We start from the raw sequence: 19567 nt of genomic DNA, 5'->3' as shown, positions 1-19567 counted from the left end.
TAGTAGTTGTATATACAATCTCTTACGAACAGAAATTGTTAATAGCTAACGCTGTAAAGTAGTAATGTTATAAGGCCTCTGTTAACTTAAACTGATATTTGATATAAACCTTGAATTATAATTCCTCTACAGGCTGCATGCATGCATGATGTTCAGAGAAAGGATTTCAAGTAAACCACAAAAAATGTTATATATGTATTTAAATCAAAGTATCTAGATATCATTAATGCCAATGCATTAAAGTTTGGATCTAGCCAAAAATGTGGGAAAGCCAATATTTGCAAAATATAAAAATAGTTCTGCTCAATAGCAATAACAGGTAAATACCTCTTATTACTGCATGCATGTATGGCTGATAGAGTTGCTTTATTGCTAGATATGGCTTGGTAAAGTTATGCTAAAAAAAATAACCACACATATGTAAGGCATCTGGACACGAGTCCATGGTCACATATATATTTAATGAGTGGTAGGGCGACACAAGATCTCAAAAGTATGGTTCCGGTTAGTGCAAAATCAGGCCAGACTCAATGAAGGAGGTCAGGGAAAACACTTTTAAGGATATGACATGAGACACTGACACCGTTACAATATATTGCTAATTTCAGATGATAGGTTGAAATTAGCACTAAGTAACATTTTCGTAATTCGCATATTCAGGGATATTTTTATTTTCTATCTTCGACATTTATATATATATATACCATGACAAATATAGTTAGGGATGGGAGATAGTGAGATGTTTGTTATAGGGGATTTTGACATATATAGAGCAAAATAGCTAGCTAATAGTGGTAGATTAGGCAACCATATCCCAGGTCTGGTTATATTTAACATACAAAATATAACTCAGTTATAATTAGGTTATGAATTCACTATGCATTAGAGTTATGTGGTTATATACATTCTACATAGGTTGCTTTCATCAAGAACACCTATCTAGCAACATAAGCTAGAAGGAGATGGGTTTCATTAATTCCTACCATTGAGACAGAAAATAGAGGTTCATATATAGACTGCTTGGACCAGATGAAGCAAATAATTAACATACGATCAATTGATAACCAAACATAATTTTAATATCAGGTAGACTGCATATGCACTGCAGTCCCATCTATACCAAATGGGAATGCAAACCCTATCTGATAATGGGGTGGATAAAATTAACTTTCTCTATCTATCGATCTCAAAATATTTACATATTATATGCTTAGAAGTAGTACATGCATATACCTTTATGTATCATGGATGCATGCATGGATGTGCTTAAAAACGTCAAACAGATATGTAATTGATTGTTTCAATATGTAAATTTATTTTACGTGTCAACTTAAGTAGAAGAGCAACACTAGTAAGGACAACCCCCACACCTATCTATCAAAAAAAATAACATGTTGGAACTGTTGAGTGCTGTGGAGTCTGGTCCACATCGCTCGAGCGGAGGCATTGGCCGCTCGAGCGAAGTTAGGCAGAGTCGAACGCTCGATGTCAGCTCGACAGTGAGCTCGAGCAGGATGCAGAAGGGAAGTTCGCTCGACGCGCGCTCGACATGCCGCTTGAGCGAACATACAATTTTGTAGGGTTTCCGCCGTGTAACTATATATATGATGTTTTAACTCATATGGTCGTATGATTACTATATGAATGAACACTGTGAACGTACAGTGTTGAAGATCCATCTTGTAGTGTGATTTTCTTCAATAATAAAATCCTCTGCAGCTCCCGTGGACATAGGCAATTTGCCGAACCGCGTACATCTTGTGTCGTGTGAGATTTTGTGTGTTTTTCTCATTCGATATTATTTTCAATTCATTGTCATCATTTTTCACAACAATTGGTATCAAGAGCCAAGGTTCGAGTCTGAGGAAAAACGATGGCTGGAGATGATTTGAAGGTATCGGGGATCGAGAAGTTTGATGGCACGAATTTTGGATACTGGAGGATGCAGATAGAGGACTACCTCTATGGGAAGAAACTTCATCTTCCACTATTGGGGCAGCAACCAGAAAAGATGGATGATGCTAATTGGAACCTGTTGGATCGACAGGTTCTGGTGGTTATTCGATTAACCTTGTCGAGATCCGTTGCACACAACGTCATCAAGGAGAAGACGACTGCGGATCTCATGGCGGCTTTGTCTGGTATGTATGAAAAGCCGTCAACGAATAACAAGGTACATCTGATGAAAAGTTATTCAATTTGAAAATGGCAGATGGTATGTCTGTTGCACAACATCTGAATGATTTTAATACTATCACAAATCAATTGTCGTCTGTTGAAATTGAATTTGATGATGAGATACGTGCACTGATACTATTGGCTTCACTGCCAAATTGTTGGGAAGCCATGAGAATGGCTGTTAGTAATTCTGCTGGTAAAACTAAACTGAAATATGATGATATGCGTGATTTGATTTTGGCTGAGAAGGTGCGCAGGAAAGATTCAGGCGAGACCTCGGGTTTGAGTTCAGCCCTAAATGTTGATTCTCGAGGGAGATCACATGACAAGAACTCAAACAGAGGAAGATCAAAATCAAAAAACAGGGGCAAGAGCAAGTCAAGGCCTGGTGAGCAGGCAACTTGCTGGAACTGTGGCAAAGCTAGCCACATAAAGAAGAACTGCAAAAACCCTAAGAAGACGGAGAATGATAGTGCTAATGTGGTAACTGAAGAAGTACAGGATGCACTATTGCTTGCAGTTCACAATCCAGTTGATGACTGGATACTGGATTCAGGGGCTTCCTTCCATACATCTTCCCACCAGGAGCTAATGCGGAACTATGTTGCAGGTGATTTTGGGAAGGTGTATCTAGCTGATGGAGAGGCTTTGAACGTAGTGGGGATGAGAGACATTGATATTGCACTCTCTGGCAAGAACAAATGGACCTTGCAAAAGGTCAGGCACATTCCTGAGTTGAAAAAGAACCTCATTTCTATTGGGCAGCTTGATGAGTGTGGTCATTCAGTGGTGTTCTCAAATAGCACCTGGAAGGTCACAAAAGGGGCATTGGTACTAGCTCGGGGTAAGAAAACTGGTACACTATATATGACTACTGGTTTAATTGACACTATTGCTACTACCGTTGCAGAAAGCACAGCAGATTTGTGGCATTGCAGGCTTGGCCATATGAGTCAGAAGGGCATGACGAAACTTCTGTCTAGAGGCAAGCTATCAGAATTGAAGATAGTTGATCTCAGTATGTGCGAGAGTTGTGTTATGGGGAAACAAAAGAAGGTCAGCTTCTTGAAAAGTGGCAGGACGCCAAAGACAGGAAGACTTGATCTTGTGCACACAGATGTGTGGGGTCCTTCCCCAGTTGCATCTCTTGGAGGTTCTCGCTAGTATGTTACGTTCATTGATGACCATAGTAGGAAGGTATGGATTTATTTTTTGAAGCATAAATCTAAAGTATTTAATGTTTTCAAAATTTGGAAAGCCATGGTTGAGACAGAGACAGGCTTGAAACTGAAGTGTTTGAGGTCTGACAATGGTGGTGAGTATGTTGATGGCGGGTTCAAAGAGTATTGTGCAGCTCTGGGTATCAGAATGGAGAAGGCCATTCCTGGGACACCACAGCAAAATGGAGTTGCTGAGCGTATGAACAGAACCATAAATGAGCGTGCTAGAAGCATGAGGTTGCACGCTGGACTACCACCCACTTTCTGGGCAGATGCAGTCAGCACTGCCGTTTACTTGATAAACAGAGGGCCATCAGTTCCACTGGATTGTGGATTGCCTGAGGAGGTTTGGAGCGGGAAAGAGGTTCAATTTTCTCACCTTAAAACTTTTGGTTGTCTTTCTTATGTGCTTGTTGATTCTGATGCTCGTAGTAAGCTGGAGGCTAAGGCAAAGAAATGTTATTTCATTGGTTATGGAGATGAGGCATTTGGCTATTGTTTCTGGGATGATCAGGGTTGGAAAATCATAAGAAGCAGGAATGTGATTTTTAATGAGAAAATTATGTACAAGGATAAGTCTAGTACAGTTTCTGCAGTAGCTCCTTAGGAGTCCGAGTTTGTGGGATTAGATGACCTACCAGAGGTCACAGTGCAGTGTAGAGATGTGAGTGACGGGGAGAGTGGGTCCAGTGCACCCATTCCTATTATTCCGCAGGCAGTTTCAGAACCGTCCACTCCTACAGTTGCAGTTCGCAAGTCAGTTAGGACTATACGTTCTCCACAGTGTTTCTCACCTACCTTGAATTACATTTTGTTGACAGATGGTGGAGAACCGCAGAGTTACGAAGAAACCTTGGAAGATGAAAATTCTAGCAAGTGGGAGTTGGCCATGAAGGATGAGATGGATTCCTTGTTAGGAAATCAGACATGGGAGTTGACAGAACTTCCATCAGGGAAGAAGGCATTACACAACAAGTGGGTATACCGGGTGAAAACTGAGCATGACGGCAGTAAGAGGTACAAGGCTAGACTTGTTGTAAAAGGCTTTCAGCAGAAGCAGGGTATTGATTACTCTGATATCTTTTCTCCTGTGGTGAAGATCACAACCATCAGGATGGTACTGGCTATGGTTGCTACTGAAGATTTATTTCTTGAGCAGTTAGATGTAAAGACAGATTTTCTTCATGGAGATCTTGAAGAAGACATCTACATGCACCAGCCTGAGGGGTTTGTGGTACAGGAAAAGGAAGGTTCAATTTGCAGATTGAAGAAGAGCTTGTATGGCCTGAAGCAAGCTCCTAGACAGTGGTACAAGAAATTTGATAACTTCATGCACAGTGCAGGGTACATTAGATGTCAGGTAGATCACTGTTGCTATGTCAGGCATTTTGACAATTCTTACATTATTTTGTTGTTGTATGTGGATGACATGCTGATTGCAGGTGCTAGTATTGATGAGATCAATAATATGAAGAAGCAGATGTCAGAGCACTTTGAGATGAAGGATTTGGGAGCTGCAAAGCAAATTCTTGGTATGAGAATTGTCAGGGATAGAGTCAGAGGTACGTTGAGACTCTCACAGGCTGAGTATGTGAAAAAGGTACTCAGCAGGTTCAATATGGACAAGGTCAAACCAGTTGGCACACCCTTGGAAAGTCACTTCAGACTCAGCAAGAATCAGTCACTAGAGTCAGAGGAGGAACAAGATTACATGAGTAAGGTTCCTTATGCCTTAGCTATTGGTTCACTTATGTATGCTATGGTTTGCACAAGACCGGATATTGTACATGCAGTGGGAGTTGTGAGTAGATACACGAGTAACCCGGGAAAGCAACATTGGGAAGCAGTGAAGTGGATTTTGAGGTACCTAAAGGGTTCCTCAGAAACCTGTTTGTGTTTCTCTGGAGAGAGCTTGGAGGTGCAGGGCTTTGTTGATGCTGATTTAGCTGGAGATATTGATAGCAGAAAGAGTACCACGGGCTTTGTTTATACACTTGGTGGTACTGCAGTGTCATGGGGTTCTAATCTACAGAAAACAGTTTCTTTGTCTACAACAAAGCTGAGTATATTGCAGTGTCAGAGGCTGCAAAGGAGATGGTATGGCTACAGGGCTTCTTGGAGGAGTTGGGTAAGAAGAATCAGAAAGGCACTTTCTACAGTGATAGTCAGAGTGCCATATTCCTTGCCAAGAATCCAGCATTCCATTCCAAGACCAAGCACATTCAGATCAGGTATCACTTCATATGGTCATTGTTAGATGACGGACAATTATTACTTGAGAAGATTTGTGGAAGTAAGAACCCTGCTGATATGTTGACTAAGGGTGTTACGCTTGAGAAACTAAAGTTGTGCGCAACTTCAGTTGGTCTTCTAGCATGAAGACAGGAGTAGTGAGTTGTAGAGATGGAGGATATCACGTTTGAGGAAGATAGCGATGCAGCGAGTGTACCAGTCTCCAAGTGGGAGAATTGTTGAGTGCTGTGGAGTCTGGTCCACACTGCTCGAGCGGAGGCATTGGCCGCTTGAGCGAAGTCAGGCAGAGTTGAACGCTCGATGTCAGCTTGACAGTGAGCTCGAGCAGGATGCGAAAGGGAAGTTCGCTCGATGCGCACTCGACATGCCGCTCGAGCGAACATACAATTTTGTAGGGTTTCTGCCGTGTAAAAATATATATGATGTTTTAACTCATATGGCCGTACGATTACTGTATGAATGAACACTGTGGACGTACAGTGTTGAAGATCCATCTTGTAGTGTGATTTTCTTCAATAATAAAATCCTCTGCAGCTCCCGTGGACGTAGGCAATTTGCCGAACCATGTACATCTTGTGTCGTGTGAGATTGTGTGTTTTTTTCGTTCGATATTATCTTTCAATTCATTGTCATCGTTTTTCACAAAAGGAACCAATCCCCACACACCAATATTTACATAAATAATATACACAAATCTGTTAATGTAATGCTTTGACAACAATTGCGTAATGATTAATGTTGCACAACAAACATATAATGAATCCCAACCACATACAGGATAAAGGTTTGCCTAAATGGAAAGTTGATGATACGAATTTAAATGACATCATCAACTGGATAAAAATATTCAAATTAATATTTATTATGTTATCCAGCATGAATTCCTGAAGGAAATAAGTTATTATGGAGCAAAAGTCTGCATACAAAAATGCGAAGCCTCAGCTATAGGATTTTAGGCGGATTAAACTGCAATAATTTATTTTGTTTATCTCATATTAGGGGAAGGAGAACTAATTCTCGAGAAAAATATATTCCGAGTGTTGGAAGAGCAAAATAAGCAAAGTTATCCAAAGTTTTTAAATTGAAGAGCTTTCCTAGTATTCAGTATATTATACTTAGAGGGCCCTGTATGCATGCATGTCTATTTGGGAAAACAAATTTGGGGCTTCAGACTCACTAGGAAAAATTCATCACTCTCCGATCCACCTTAAAATTCATGTAGCAGCTGGTTAGATGGTTGAGGAATGTGGGTGGGTATGTGACATTCTTCATTATTTATGCTTCAAAACCAAAGTACTTTTAAAAATAATAATAAGATTGATCTTGGCAGTCATCAGGAAATATGCGGTTTGTTTAACGTCAGGAAATTGATGGGTTACTGACTCTTGGTGACACGTCATCTTCTTACCTATGTTGAATAAATACCATATACCAATCAAGTTCTCCCTCTGCTTTTCTTTTCATAACAAGTGGTGAAAGAAAAAACATGCTCACTACCATTGATTATAGGGAAAGCTCAAGATGATTAATAATGCTGTCAAATAATAATATGTATACATTCCTTAAGATCTTATTAGCATCCTCAAGTGCAGGTCATTTGAGGTTTCGGATTTAACATTAATAAAGCACTCTGACTCTTGTATACAACATGTCTATTTTCAAAGAGTTATAGACAGACCACACAGCAGTAATTAGCATAGCTATCCTACATCTATCATATAATCCATATAGAAAATGCATGCAACTAAAAAGATCTGGTAAAGCATGTCATTATAAATCAAAAACAAACCCAGAAATCGTTGCTACCTAATCAGCACAAACACCTATCTAAAATAGGGGGATTGGTTATAAATTATCACAATTATTTATTGACAATAAGAAAAAATTACATGAATCAGATTTGCCACAACCATATCATAAGAGAAGTAGAGAAATCTTACACAATCCTATCAAAGTTGTTGAACCCAAGGTTTCAAGTTTCATGTGATTATAAATCTACACATGGATTTTGATGATAACAAATGAATTCAAAGAATAAAGGAGTTTCAAGCTCAAGTTGTTCACACAATGGAATCAAGCACATCCAAGAACCAAGCATGAGCAAGAAGGAAACAAATTCACATTAAAGTCATAGAATAATGTTGTAAATCTCTTAAAATTTGAAATTAGGATTAATGCTCAAAATTAATATTTTATCATAAAGCATTAAAATACATTTTCCACATGTGCATGAATATTTTGGAAATTAAATTTGAAAATTTTGAAAGATGATTGATTGTCATCTTTTGCATGTGCATGCCTTGATTAAAGGGTTGAACTTTGAAAATATTAAAGATGATTGATTGTCATCTTTCACATGTGCATGTTTTATTTGAATATTTTCAAAAGTGATTGATGCTTTTTTAGACTTATACAAAAGGTAGATGATTTTGTTTGAAAAATTTGAAAAGTAAAGTGTGCTCATTTTGTCATATGCAAAAAGTAAAAGATTAGGTTTGAATTTTTTGAAAAAAGGAAAGTGTGCTCCTTTTGTCATATGCCAAAAGTAAAAGATTAGGTTTGATTTTTTTTAAAAAAAATGAATGATGTTGTCTTTGACAATTGAAAAAGAAGAACCTTTTATTTGAATTTTTTGAAAAAGTGAATGATGTTGTCTTTGACATGTGAATCTTTTTAAATTTGAATATGAAGTCTCATATGCCTATAAATAGATCATTTGAGAGCTTCACATTGACAACACCAAGAGCATACAATATTCATTCAAAGCTTTCATTCTCTCTTCTCTAAGCATTGAGCCTTAATCCTTGTTCATTTTGAGAGATATAGTTTGCGCTGTATTGTTCTTATTTCACTCATTGAGGAGTGTTTTCTGATAACCTACCCACTATCAGCTCTTGTATCAGAAAAAGGGTGTGTATAACCCTTGTATGTGTAGAAAGTATTCTACACGGGGAATAGTTGAATCACCACGTGTAAGGTGATTGCAAGTGTAGAGGGTGTTCTATACGGATCCTTTGTAGCGGTGTTGTTCAAATGTGTAATAGGTTTCTATCTCCACCTGAAGGAGATTGAATAGTGAATTTGGGAATCCTTAAGGGGTAGCTTGAGGCGAGGACGTAGGCAGTGGGGCCGAACCTCGTTAACATACTGAGTTTGCTTCTCTCTTACCCCTACTCTTTATATTTATTGTTATTTCATATTTTGTTTATATTTTATATTATATATTTGATTTATAATTGTTATTTTTTTAATACAACTCAATTCACCCCCCTCTTGTGTTAGTCATCTGGGCAACAATTGGTATCAGAGCTAAGAGCTCTATTATAAGACTAACTATCTTTTGAGTTAAGATCTTATGGCTAACATTTCAGCTTCGTTTGGTGAAGGTCAATCTAGCAGCCGGCCTCCACTCTTTTGTAGAGATAATTACTCATTCTGGAAAGTTAGAATGAGAATATTTCTTCAAGCTCAAGGTAGAGAAATCTGGAAATGTATTGTAAATGGACCTTATATTCCAACAAAAGTGGTTGATGGAGTAAAGGTCAAAAATGAAGAAGAAGAGTTTGATCGTGAAGACGATAGACTTTATACTTTGAATTTAACTGCTATGAATTTATTATTTAATGCCCTCAATGGAAATGAGTTTAATAGAATAATGACTTGTGCAACGGCAAAAGAAATTTGGGATAACTTGGAAGTTACTTATGAAGGAACTTCGCAAGTCAAGGAATCAAAAATTTATATTCTTACTCATGAATATGAAATGTTTAAGATGAATGATGATGAATCTATTTCTAGTATGCACACTCGTTTTACTAACATTATAAACAGCTTGACAGCTCTTGGCAAAGTTTATTCCAAGGTGGAGATAGTAAGAAAAATTCTCAACTCTCTACCAAAACGCTGGGAATCAAAAGTGACAGCGATTTTTGAAGCTAGAGACCTCAAGAAGCTCGAAGTCAATGAACTCATCGGGTCACTTATCACCCATGAGTACACATTGAAAAGAGGAGAAGAAGAAGGAAAGCCAAAGAAGAGCTTAGCACTTAAAGTTGTTCCTCATGAAAGTGAAAGTGATGAATATGAGGAAAATGAAGATAAAGATGAAGAAGTTGCGATGATAACAAGAAGAATTCAGAGGTTCTTGAAGAAAAATAGAACTCCTCCAAGGAAATCTTTCAAAAAGTTTTCCAAGAAAGATTCAGGTAAAAATGACACTTTAATTTGTTATAAATGCAATAAACCTGGTCATATCAAACCAGATTGTCCTCTACTAAAGAAAGATTGGAGCAAGGGCAAGAAAGCAATGAAAGCTACATGGGATGATGATTCAAGTAGTTCAGATAATGAAGCAAGCAATGGAGAATCAGCAAATCTTTGTCTTATGGCTAAAGATGACATTGAGGTAACAAATCTTGATAATATTGAAGATCCTTCATATGAAGAATTGCAAAATGTTTTAGAAGAGGTATATGAGGAATTTGAAAAATTGGGTATCAAGTATATTGCTTTGAAAAAGAAAAATTCTTCTTTAACAAACGAAATTGAAATTTTAAGAAAAGAAAGTATCATTTTGAAAGATGAAAATCTTGAATTGAATAAGAAGAAAACCGATTTAGAAAATATTGTTGAAAACTTTACGAATGGAAAAAGAAATTTTGAAAAACTTCTTGGTAGTCAAAGATGTGTTTTTGACAAGGCAGGTTTGGGATATATGCCAAAACAAAAATACAAACCTTATAAAAATTTCTTTGATAATCATTCTACATCAAAAACTAATATTCAAAATTCTTTTCATAAAAATAATTTTGTCAAAAAAGGATATTATTATAATCATTCAAGTTTTTCATATATGTCACTTGCTATTTGCAATTTTTGTAATAGAAATGGTCATAATTATCATACTTGTCCTATTAGAAGAAATCATACAATGACTATTAGGGCCATATGGGTACCTAAAAATCTTGTTTCTTCTAATACTAATAAATAAAGGACCCAAAGAACTTGGGTACCAAGAAAAATCATTTTAATTGTTTTTATATGTATGCATGAAGTCTTCCACAAGTAAAAACAAATGGTTTTTAGATAGTGGATGTTCAAGACACATGACGGGAGATAAGACTAAGTTCTTTGATCTTAGATCTAAAGAAGAATGACACGTGACATTTGGAGACAACTCGAAAGGGAAGATCGTGGGAATAGGTAAAATTGGTAATGAATCTTCTCTCATAATTAAAGATGTTCTACTTGTTGAAGGTCTAAAACATAATCTTTTGAGCATAAGTCAATTATGTGATAAAGGATTTACAATTACTTTCAAAATGGATAAGTGCATTATTTTGAATGATCATGATTGTAATATTTGTTTTATTGCTTTTAGAAACAATAATGTTTATACAATTGATTTTGAAGAAATTATCTCACAAGATGCTATTTGCTTTTCAGCTCAAAATGAAACTAGTTGGTTATGGCATAGAAGATTAGGTCATGCCAACATGGAACTTATTTCCAAACTTTCAAAAAATGATCTTGTGAGAGGTTTACCAAAAACAAATTTTCTTAAAGACAAAATTTGTGATGCATGTCAATTTGGTAAACAAATAAAAACTTCTTTTAAAACTAAGAAACATATTTCCACTACTAGACCATTGCAACTGATACACATGGATCTTTTTGGACCAAATAGAGTTGCAAGTCTAGGAGGAAAATATTATGCATTTGTTATTGTTGATGATTTCTCTAGATATACTTGGGTCATCTTTCTTGCTCATAAAGATGAGGCACATAATGCCTTTACCAAGTTATGCAAGAGAATTCAAAATGAAAAGGGCTATACTATTTCAAGTATCCGAAGTGATAGGGGAAAAGAGTTTGTTAATAAAAATATTGAAACTTTTTGTGATGAAAATGGTTTTGTGCATAATTTTTCTGCTCCTCGAACTCCTCAACAAAATGGGGTAGTAGAGAGGAAAAATAGATCTCTTCAAGAGATGGCAAGAACAATGCTCAATGAGAACAACTTGCCTAGTTATTTTTTGGCCGAAGCGGTAAGTACTGCATGTTATGTTATAAATAGAGTTATGCTAATGTCTAAGTTAGATAAAACCCCCTATGAGCTTTGGAATGAGAAAAAACCCAACATTGGTTACTTTCATGTATTTGGATGCAAATGTTTTATTTTGAATGACAGGGATAATTTAGGCAAGTTTGATGCAAAATCTGATGAATGTATCTTTCTTGGGTATTCCACTAATAGTAAAGCTTATAGAGTATTCAATAAAAAGACTTTAACTGTACAAGAATCTATGCATGTAGTATTTGATGAATCTAATTTTCCACTCTCCAAGAAATCTATTGATGAAGAAACAGGAGGTATAAATAACACGGAAAGTCTCAATCTCAACAAAGAGAAAACAATAGAGGAAGTTCAATATGGAGCCATCAGGAAAGATCATCAAAATTTAATACAAGATGCAACCAAACAGTGGAAATTTGTGAAAGATCATCCAGTGGAACAAATTTTGGGAAAACCTTCACAAGGTGTAAATACTCGATCATCTCTTAGAAATATTTGCAATCATACTGCTTTTCTATATCAAATTGAATCCAAAAATATTGATGACGCACTTCTAGATGAATCTTGGATTCTAGCTATGCAAGAAGAGTTGAATCAATTTGAAAGAAATGATGTTTGGACACTTGTTCCTAGACCCAAAAATCATACTATTATTGGAACAAAATGGGTTTTTAGAAATAAGAAAGATGAGTCCGGAGTCATAACTAGAAATAAGGCTCGACTTGTAGCCCAAGGTTTTAATCAAGAAGAAGGAATCGATTATGATGAGACATATGCACTAGTCGCAAGATTAGAAACTATTCGAATGCTACTTGCATATGCTTGTTAGAAAGATTTCAAACTTTTTCAAATGGATGTTAAAAGTGCTTTCTTAAATGGTTTTATAAATGAAGAGGTATATGTTGAGCAACCTCCGGGTTTTGAAAATCATATTTCCCCAAATCATGTTTTCAAACTCACAAAGGCACTATATGGACTTAAACAAGCTCCTAGAGCTTGGTACGAAAGACTTAGTGGTTTCTTGATTGAAAAAGGTTTTTCAAGAGGAAAAATCGACACAACTCTTTTCATTAAATATGAAAATGATGATATTCTTTTGATTTATATTTATGTTGATGATATAATATTCAGTGCTACTAATGAAAATATGTGTCAAGTTTTTGCTAAGACTATGCAGGAAGAATTTGAGATGAGCATGATGGGAGAACTTACATTCTTTCTCGGATTGCAAATTAAGCAAGCAAAAAGTGGGACATTCATCAATCAATCAAAATATATTAAGGAATTACTGAAGAAGTTTGGGATGAAAAATGTTAAGGAAATTGAAACACCAATGAGCCCATCAACTAAACTTGATAAAGATGAATCCGGTAAGCCAGTTGACTCGAAGATATATCGAGGTATGATTGGTAGCTTATTATATGTAACAGCCAGTAGACCAGATATTATGTTTAGTGTGTGCTTATGTGCACACTTTCAATCATCTCCAAAAGAATCACATTTAATTGCAATTAAGCGCATTCTTAGATATCTTAGTGGTACAATTAACCCAGGGTTATGGTACCCTAAGCACACATCTTTCGATCTAATCAGCTACACAGATGCAGATTATGCTGGCTGTAAAATAGATCGAAAAAGTACTAGTAGAGCATGCCATTTCTTAGGTCATGCATTAGTTTCCTGGTTTAGTAAAAAACAAAATTCTGTTGCACTATCTACTGCTGAGGCAGAATATGTTGCTGCGGGTAGTTGTTGTGCTCAAGTTCTCTACATGAAGCAACAACTTGAAGATTTTAAACTCAAGTATAATCACATTCCAATCAAATGTGATAATACAAGTGCTATAAATCTTTCAAAGAACCCAATACAACATTCTAGAACTAAGCATATTGAAATAAGATACCATTTTCTTCGAGATCATGTACAGAAAGGCGATATAGTACTAGAATTCACAAACACACACGATCAGTTAGCAGATATTTTCACAAAGCCTTTACCAGAAGATAGATTATGTATGATCAGAAGAGAAATAGGTATGATGCATGCTATGAATATCTCTTAAAAGATAGACTAGAGTCAATAAAAATAGAGATAGATTTTTTAAATACTTTTACATAAACTTGAGATTCTTAGCCTCATGTTTGAGACGCTCATTCTCTTCAAACAATATCATGTCATTCTTATCCATGGGAACCGGCAAGCGGAATGAAGAATCTAATAAAGATTTCAACTGTTTATTCTTCTGCCGAATGATTCCTTCCCTTGTGTGAGACTCTTGAACAATTCGTTGAAGTACAAAAATTTGTTCTTTGAGCTTTTCAACTTCATGATTTTTGGCTTGTAGCCGCTGAGAAAAAGCAACAATAGAGGAAGAGTAGCGAGTCTCAAGACTCACCAAGTCATAAATAGCATCAGAATCTGACTTATTAGTCAGATTATTATTTTCTTGCTGCAACATGGCACCAATGGCAGCTGCAGAAAGGACAGGAGGTTGAGATGCAGAATGCATCATGGATGGATCTAGAGAAATGTTAGAAGAATAAGCCATTGAGAAAAGAATAGAAGGCTTAAAACGAGAATGCTGAAGGAATGCAGATGAGTTATAGAGATGAGATGAAAACTTGATGCGAATTAGATGAACTTCAGGACTGATTTTATAGAGATAGCATAAAGAATAAGACAAACTATTGTCTCTTCAAATCTTATTTAGTCAAAAGAAATACAAGATATGTTGGACACACATTGTCAAAAGTTTTCCTACTAACCCAGTGAGATTAACAGTAGATTGTCCCTATTTTTCTAGTAAACGATGAACCTTTGCTGTTATCTGCCGATGTTGACCTTGTATCTGAACCCTTTCTCGTTCCAGCTCCTCTATTCGTGGTTGCAGATCATGAGCATACCAATCTGCAAATTTTTTCAACTCTTGATTTTCTTGCTTTAGCCTTTTATTCTCACTATCCTTATTAGCAAGCTTCTGTCGTAACTCAGATATTTGCATGTTAAGATAATCAATCTCACTCACCCTCGCCATTAACCTTCGAGACAAGATCGTAACAGAGGCAGCATATTGACTACTGAGCATTCTTGATTCTGCAATAATCTCAGAATCAGCCTTACTAGAAAAACGGTTCACTACTCCTATCATGGTATTGACGGCCTCAGGAGAGAAGATTGATGATTGATGCGTCAAGGGTTCCTGATTCGAGTCTGGAACATTAGTGGAAGAGAATTGCTCAGCCATTCTATCTTTGTGGTAAAACAGAACTCAGGTCAAGAAGCAATTATTTTTTTTGGCATCCGATAGATGAAAATGATCATTTTTTATAGCAACTCAGAGCCTTCAATCACATTTTTCAATAACATCAGGCGATTGTTTAAATCTCTAGCCGCACTAAATTCATAGAGTTAGGCCTCGAGTCTTTGCAGCATTTGTCGGGTCACGGACGGCTCCTTTTTCAACTATCTACAGTGACTATTAAACGCATCGTTTTCTTTAGTCCATTTATTTGTTGTCGATCCTTTTTAATGATGCCAAAAGGGGGAGAAGTTTTAGACTAGAACATTAACATTGTTTAAATTGCTAAACTTGCTATATATGCTTGGAATTATATTTATACTTTTGCTTGAAAAACTAACGCATATTTTCAGGGGGAGCTTAAGTATTAATACAGGTTTCAAGTTTTATCAAGTATTTGTCATCATCAAAAAGGGGGAGATTGTTGAACCCAAGGTTTCAAGTTTCATGTGATTATAAATCTACACATGGATTTTGATGATAACAAATGAATTCAAAGAATAAAGGAGTTTCAAGCTCAAGTTGTTCACACAATGGAATCAAGCACATCAAAGAACCAAGCATGAGCAAGAAGGAAACAAGTTCACATTAAAGTCATAGAATAATGTTGTAAATCTCTTAAAATTCGAAATTAGGATTAATGCTCAAAATTAATATTTTATCATAAAGCATTAAAATACATTTTCCACATGTGCATGAATATTTTTGAAAATTAAATTTGAAAATTTTGAAAGATGATTGATTGTCATCTTTTGCATGTGCATGCCTTGATTAAAGGGTTGAACTTTGAAAATATTAAAGATGATTGATTGTCATCTTTCACATGTGCATTTTTCAAAAGTGATTGATGCTTTTTTAGACTTATACAAAAGGTAGATGATTTTGTTTGAAAAATTTGAAAAGTAAAATGTGCTCATTTTGTCATATGCAAAAAGTAAAAGATTAGGTTTGAATTTTTTGAAAAAAGGAAAGTGTGCTCCTTTTGTCATGTGCCAAAAGTAAAAGATTAGGTTTGATTTTTTTAAAAAGTGAATGATGTTGTCTTTGACAATTGAAAAAGAAGAACCTTTTATTTGAATTTTTTGAAAAAGTGAATGATGTTGTCTTTGACATGTGAATCTTTTTAAATTTGAATATGAAGTCTCATATGCCTATAAATAGATCATTTGAGAGCTTCACATTGACAACACCAAGAGCATACAATATTCATTCAAAACTTTCATTCTCTCTTCTCTAAGCATTGAGCCTTAATCCTTGTTCATTTTGAGAGATATAGTTTGCGCTGTATTGTTCTTATTTCACTCATTGAGGAGTATTTTCTGATAACCTACCCACTATCAGCTCTTGTATCAGAAAAAGGGTGTGTATAACCCTTGTGTGTGTAGAAAGTATTTTACACGGGGAATAGTTGAATCACCACGTGTAAGGTGATTACAAGTGTAGAGGGTATTCTACAAGGATCCTTTGTAGCGGTGTTGTTCAAAGGTGTAATAGGTTTCTATCTCCACCTGAAGGAGATTGAATAGTGAATTTGGGAATCCTCAAGGGGTAGCTTGAGGCGAGGACATAGGCAGTGGGGCCGAACTTCGTTAACATACTGAGTTTGCTTCTCTCTTACCCTTACTCTTTATATTTATTGTTATTTCATATTTTGTTTATATTTTATATTATATATTTGATTTATAATTGTTATTTTTTTAATACAACTCAATTCACCCCCCCTCTTGTGTTAGTCATCTGGGCAACAAAAGTCAGCCCAAATGGTACACAATCAAACCACCAATGGAGAGAGAAGATGGAGGGAGAAAATAGTGAGGCTTACTGTGTCTCCAAGCTGCAAGAGAGAGGGGATGCACCAGCTGAGGCCTGCGGAGGTGGCTTTGGAGGCTAGGGTAATGGTGGGAAATTACGGCTGACTCTGCTTCGATGAACGAGTGGGGGACGAATAGTATACTGGGGGAGGACGCGACTATGGCAGAGGCGTTGCAGTTGCAAGGCGAGGGCGATGGCCGGTGAAGGCCACAAGTTTGGAGGGGGAGCGCGGTGGTTCGGGAAGAAAGGAAAGGGGTGGGGAAGAAAAAAAAGAAAGTAAGGGAGAGACCTGGTATCGCGCGAGGTATCGCGGGATTTGTTGTGGAATTAAAGAAAAATGCATTAACTGATGGTATATTTCGTGGGATAAAGATCAAATAGCTTAGTGGCAAATAAGAATTACTCACGAGGGACTATCTGCTGGTAAGCCACGGGTTTTGCAATGATGTATATTTCATGGGAAAAAACATTTCTTCGCCATTATAAGTTTTAACCCACGAGGTACATAATTTCTTGTGAATATTTTTTCCTATTAACACACAGTAGTGGGAAAAATAAATTTGTTCGTGATTAATATCCCTATTACCACTACATTATTGTCACCAAAGTAATCTCATGGTAAAAAGGCTGGTTTTGTTTCTATTAAGATTTTTGGTGACAATTACACACTATAACACACGATGTTCTGTCATGGAAAAAGAACCCGTGGCAAAAGCCATCATTTGTTGTAGTGTTGGTTCAAGAAGAAAATGGTAAAGGATGAGATCATGATGTACAAAGGTTATAATTTATGATTTTACAGTACGTTATGTATGGATGTGCAATTTATAAAGAACCCTACGTAGTTGTGTATTTATTTTGTACTGATCGATCGAGTTCTTTACCACTCATCTAATATTATATATACCTCATCCATCCGTTCTCTTGCTCTCCCTCGTGTGATCATCCGATCGACAGCAATAGCTTGCATGCTGCAAAGCAAGCTCCATTAATGAAACCTCGTCATGCCGCCACACTAGAGCACCTCCTATATATATATAGAGGAAGATGATAACTTTATTATTTTCTTACTATTCCTTTATTATTTTAGTGTATTTGAAATTTTTATTTTTTAATTATTTTTTAAAATATTATTTTAATATTCTTAATTATTAAGAAAAAATTAAAAAATATATATAATTTTAATAATAGTCACTTCCTTAACTAGTAAGTAAAAAAATTAAAAGAGTGAGATAAGAGGATGATAAAAGGCCGGTAATAAACTTAGATATCATTATTTATATATATATTGTTATAAATTGATTTGTATCACCATCTTTAGCCATCAATTAAGATCATTTAGTCATCAATTAAGACCAATCTTTAACCATCAATTAAAACCTATCTTTGGCCATCAATTAAGACTTAAGATATACCTACACTCCTTTGTACTCCTATATATATATATGGGTATCATTCACTTGTATATGATCAAGTTTTGCATTGAATAACAATTCTTTCTCTTGCAATATTATTTCTATTTTAGTTTCATAACATGTTATCAGCACGAGATTTTGTTGATTCTGAAGCTAGTGAGTGGTCTTTTACTTCAAGTAAGTTTTTTAATATACTATTTACAATCCCCAATGTAAGTATTAAATATTATATTCCTTATTATTAATTGATAAAATTCTATGTTTATTCATGTAGTTTACATATCAGTTATATTTATGGTGACTTAAAATTTTCATAATTTACATTTCAGTTATATTTGTGGTCAATTTTTATTCACATAGTTTATATACAAGTTCTATTTATTTTTTTTATACTTGTTATAAATTATTGATGATAAGATTCATCTTAGAATAGAAATGAATCATCCTTGAAGGATCGCCCTAAACCAATAATTTTATTAAAAATCTCATAATAAAAAAATCTATTGATTCTGTGAGATAGTTTAAAGAAGTGATACGGGTACTAAAAGATCAGGATCCTCCCAAATGCTAGTTATGTTTAATGCACTTGAAGTTACATAATTGAAATTGTGTAAAGAAAAGCCACTAAAGAATATCTGTTAAAATGAATGCCTCAAATGTGCTCCTGAAGTTGCAATATCGAGTGCGAAAGTTTACAACATATTCTAAACTTATATCTTGTCTTTTAGTAGCTGAGCAAAATAATGAGTTTTTGTTAAGAAATTATTAGTCACGTCCTACTGGTTTCACATCATTCCCTGAAATGAATGGTAATGGATTTATATCATTCTCAGAAGCGAATGGTGCATTTGTTTCAAAGAAACCAAGTGGTTGGACGTGGTAATGAATATCTTTATAGATCTTCTATGATTTTGGGCCAGAAACTCGTATTGAAAAAACTAACAGCTTTCTCTTTGAGATGATTTTATACAATTATTGAATCAAATATTATGATGCATCAAAAGTGATATAATTCAAAATATTTGTATGTTTTTCATGATTAACTTGATCATCCAAAATCAATTACAATAAGTTGAATAATTTTCATATAGACGTCTATAAAAGAATCAGAAGATTCTTTTACTATAAAGTCTTCCACCATGAGCGGAAAGAAAAATTTGCAAATAAAATGAAATAATTCAATGATATCTTGATTATCATAGGTGAACTGGAAGTTTAGATGATAATTAATTTATTGATACAATAAAATAAAAATGTCTCATATTCTAGCTGCTAAAATCTCAACAAGGATTGAAGTTCTAGTAGCACAATTAAG

The sequence above is a fragment of the Carya illinoinensis genome, chromosome 3 (assembly GCF_018687715.1).
Source record: "Carya illinoinensis cultivar Pawnee chromosome 3, C.illinoinensisPawnee_v1, whole genome shotgun sequence".
NCBI lineage: Eukaryota > Viridiplantae > Streptophyta > Magnoliopsida > Fagales > Juglandaceae > Carya > Carya illinoinensis.
Note: the sequence above shows the minus strand (reverse complement) of the source record.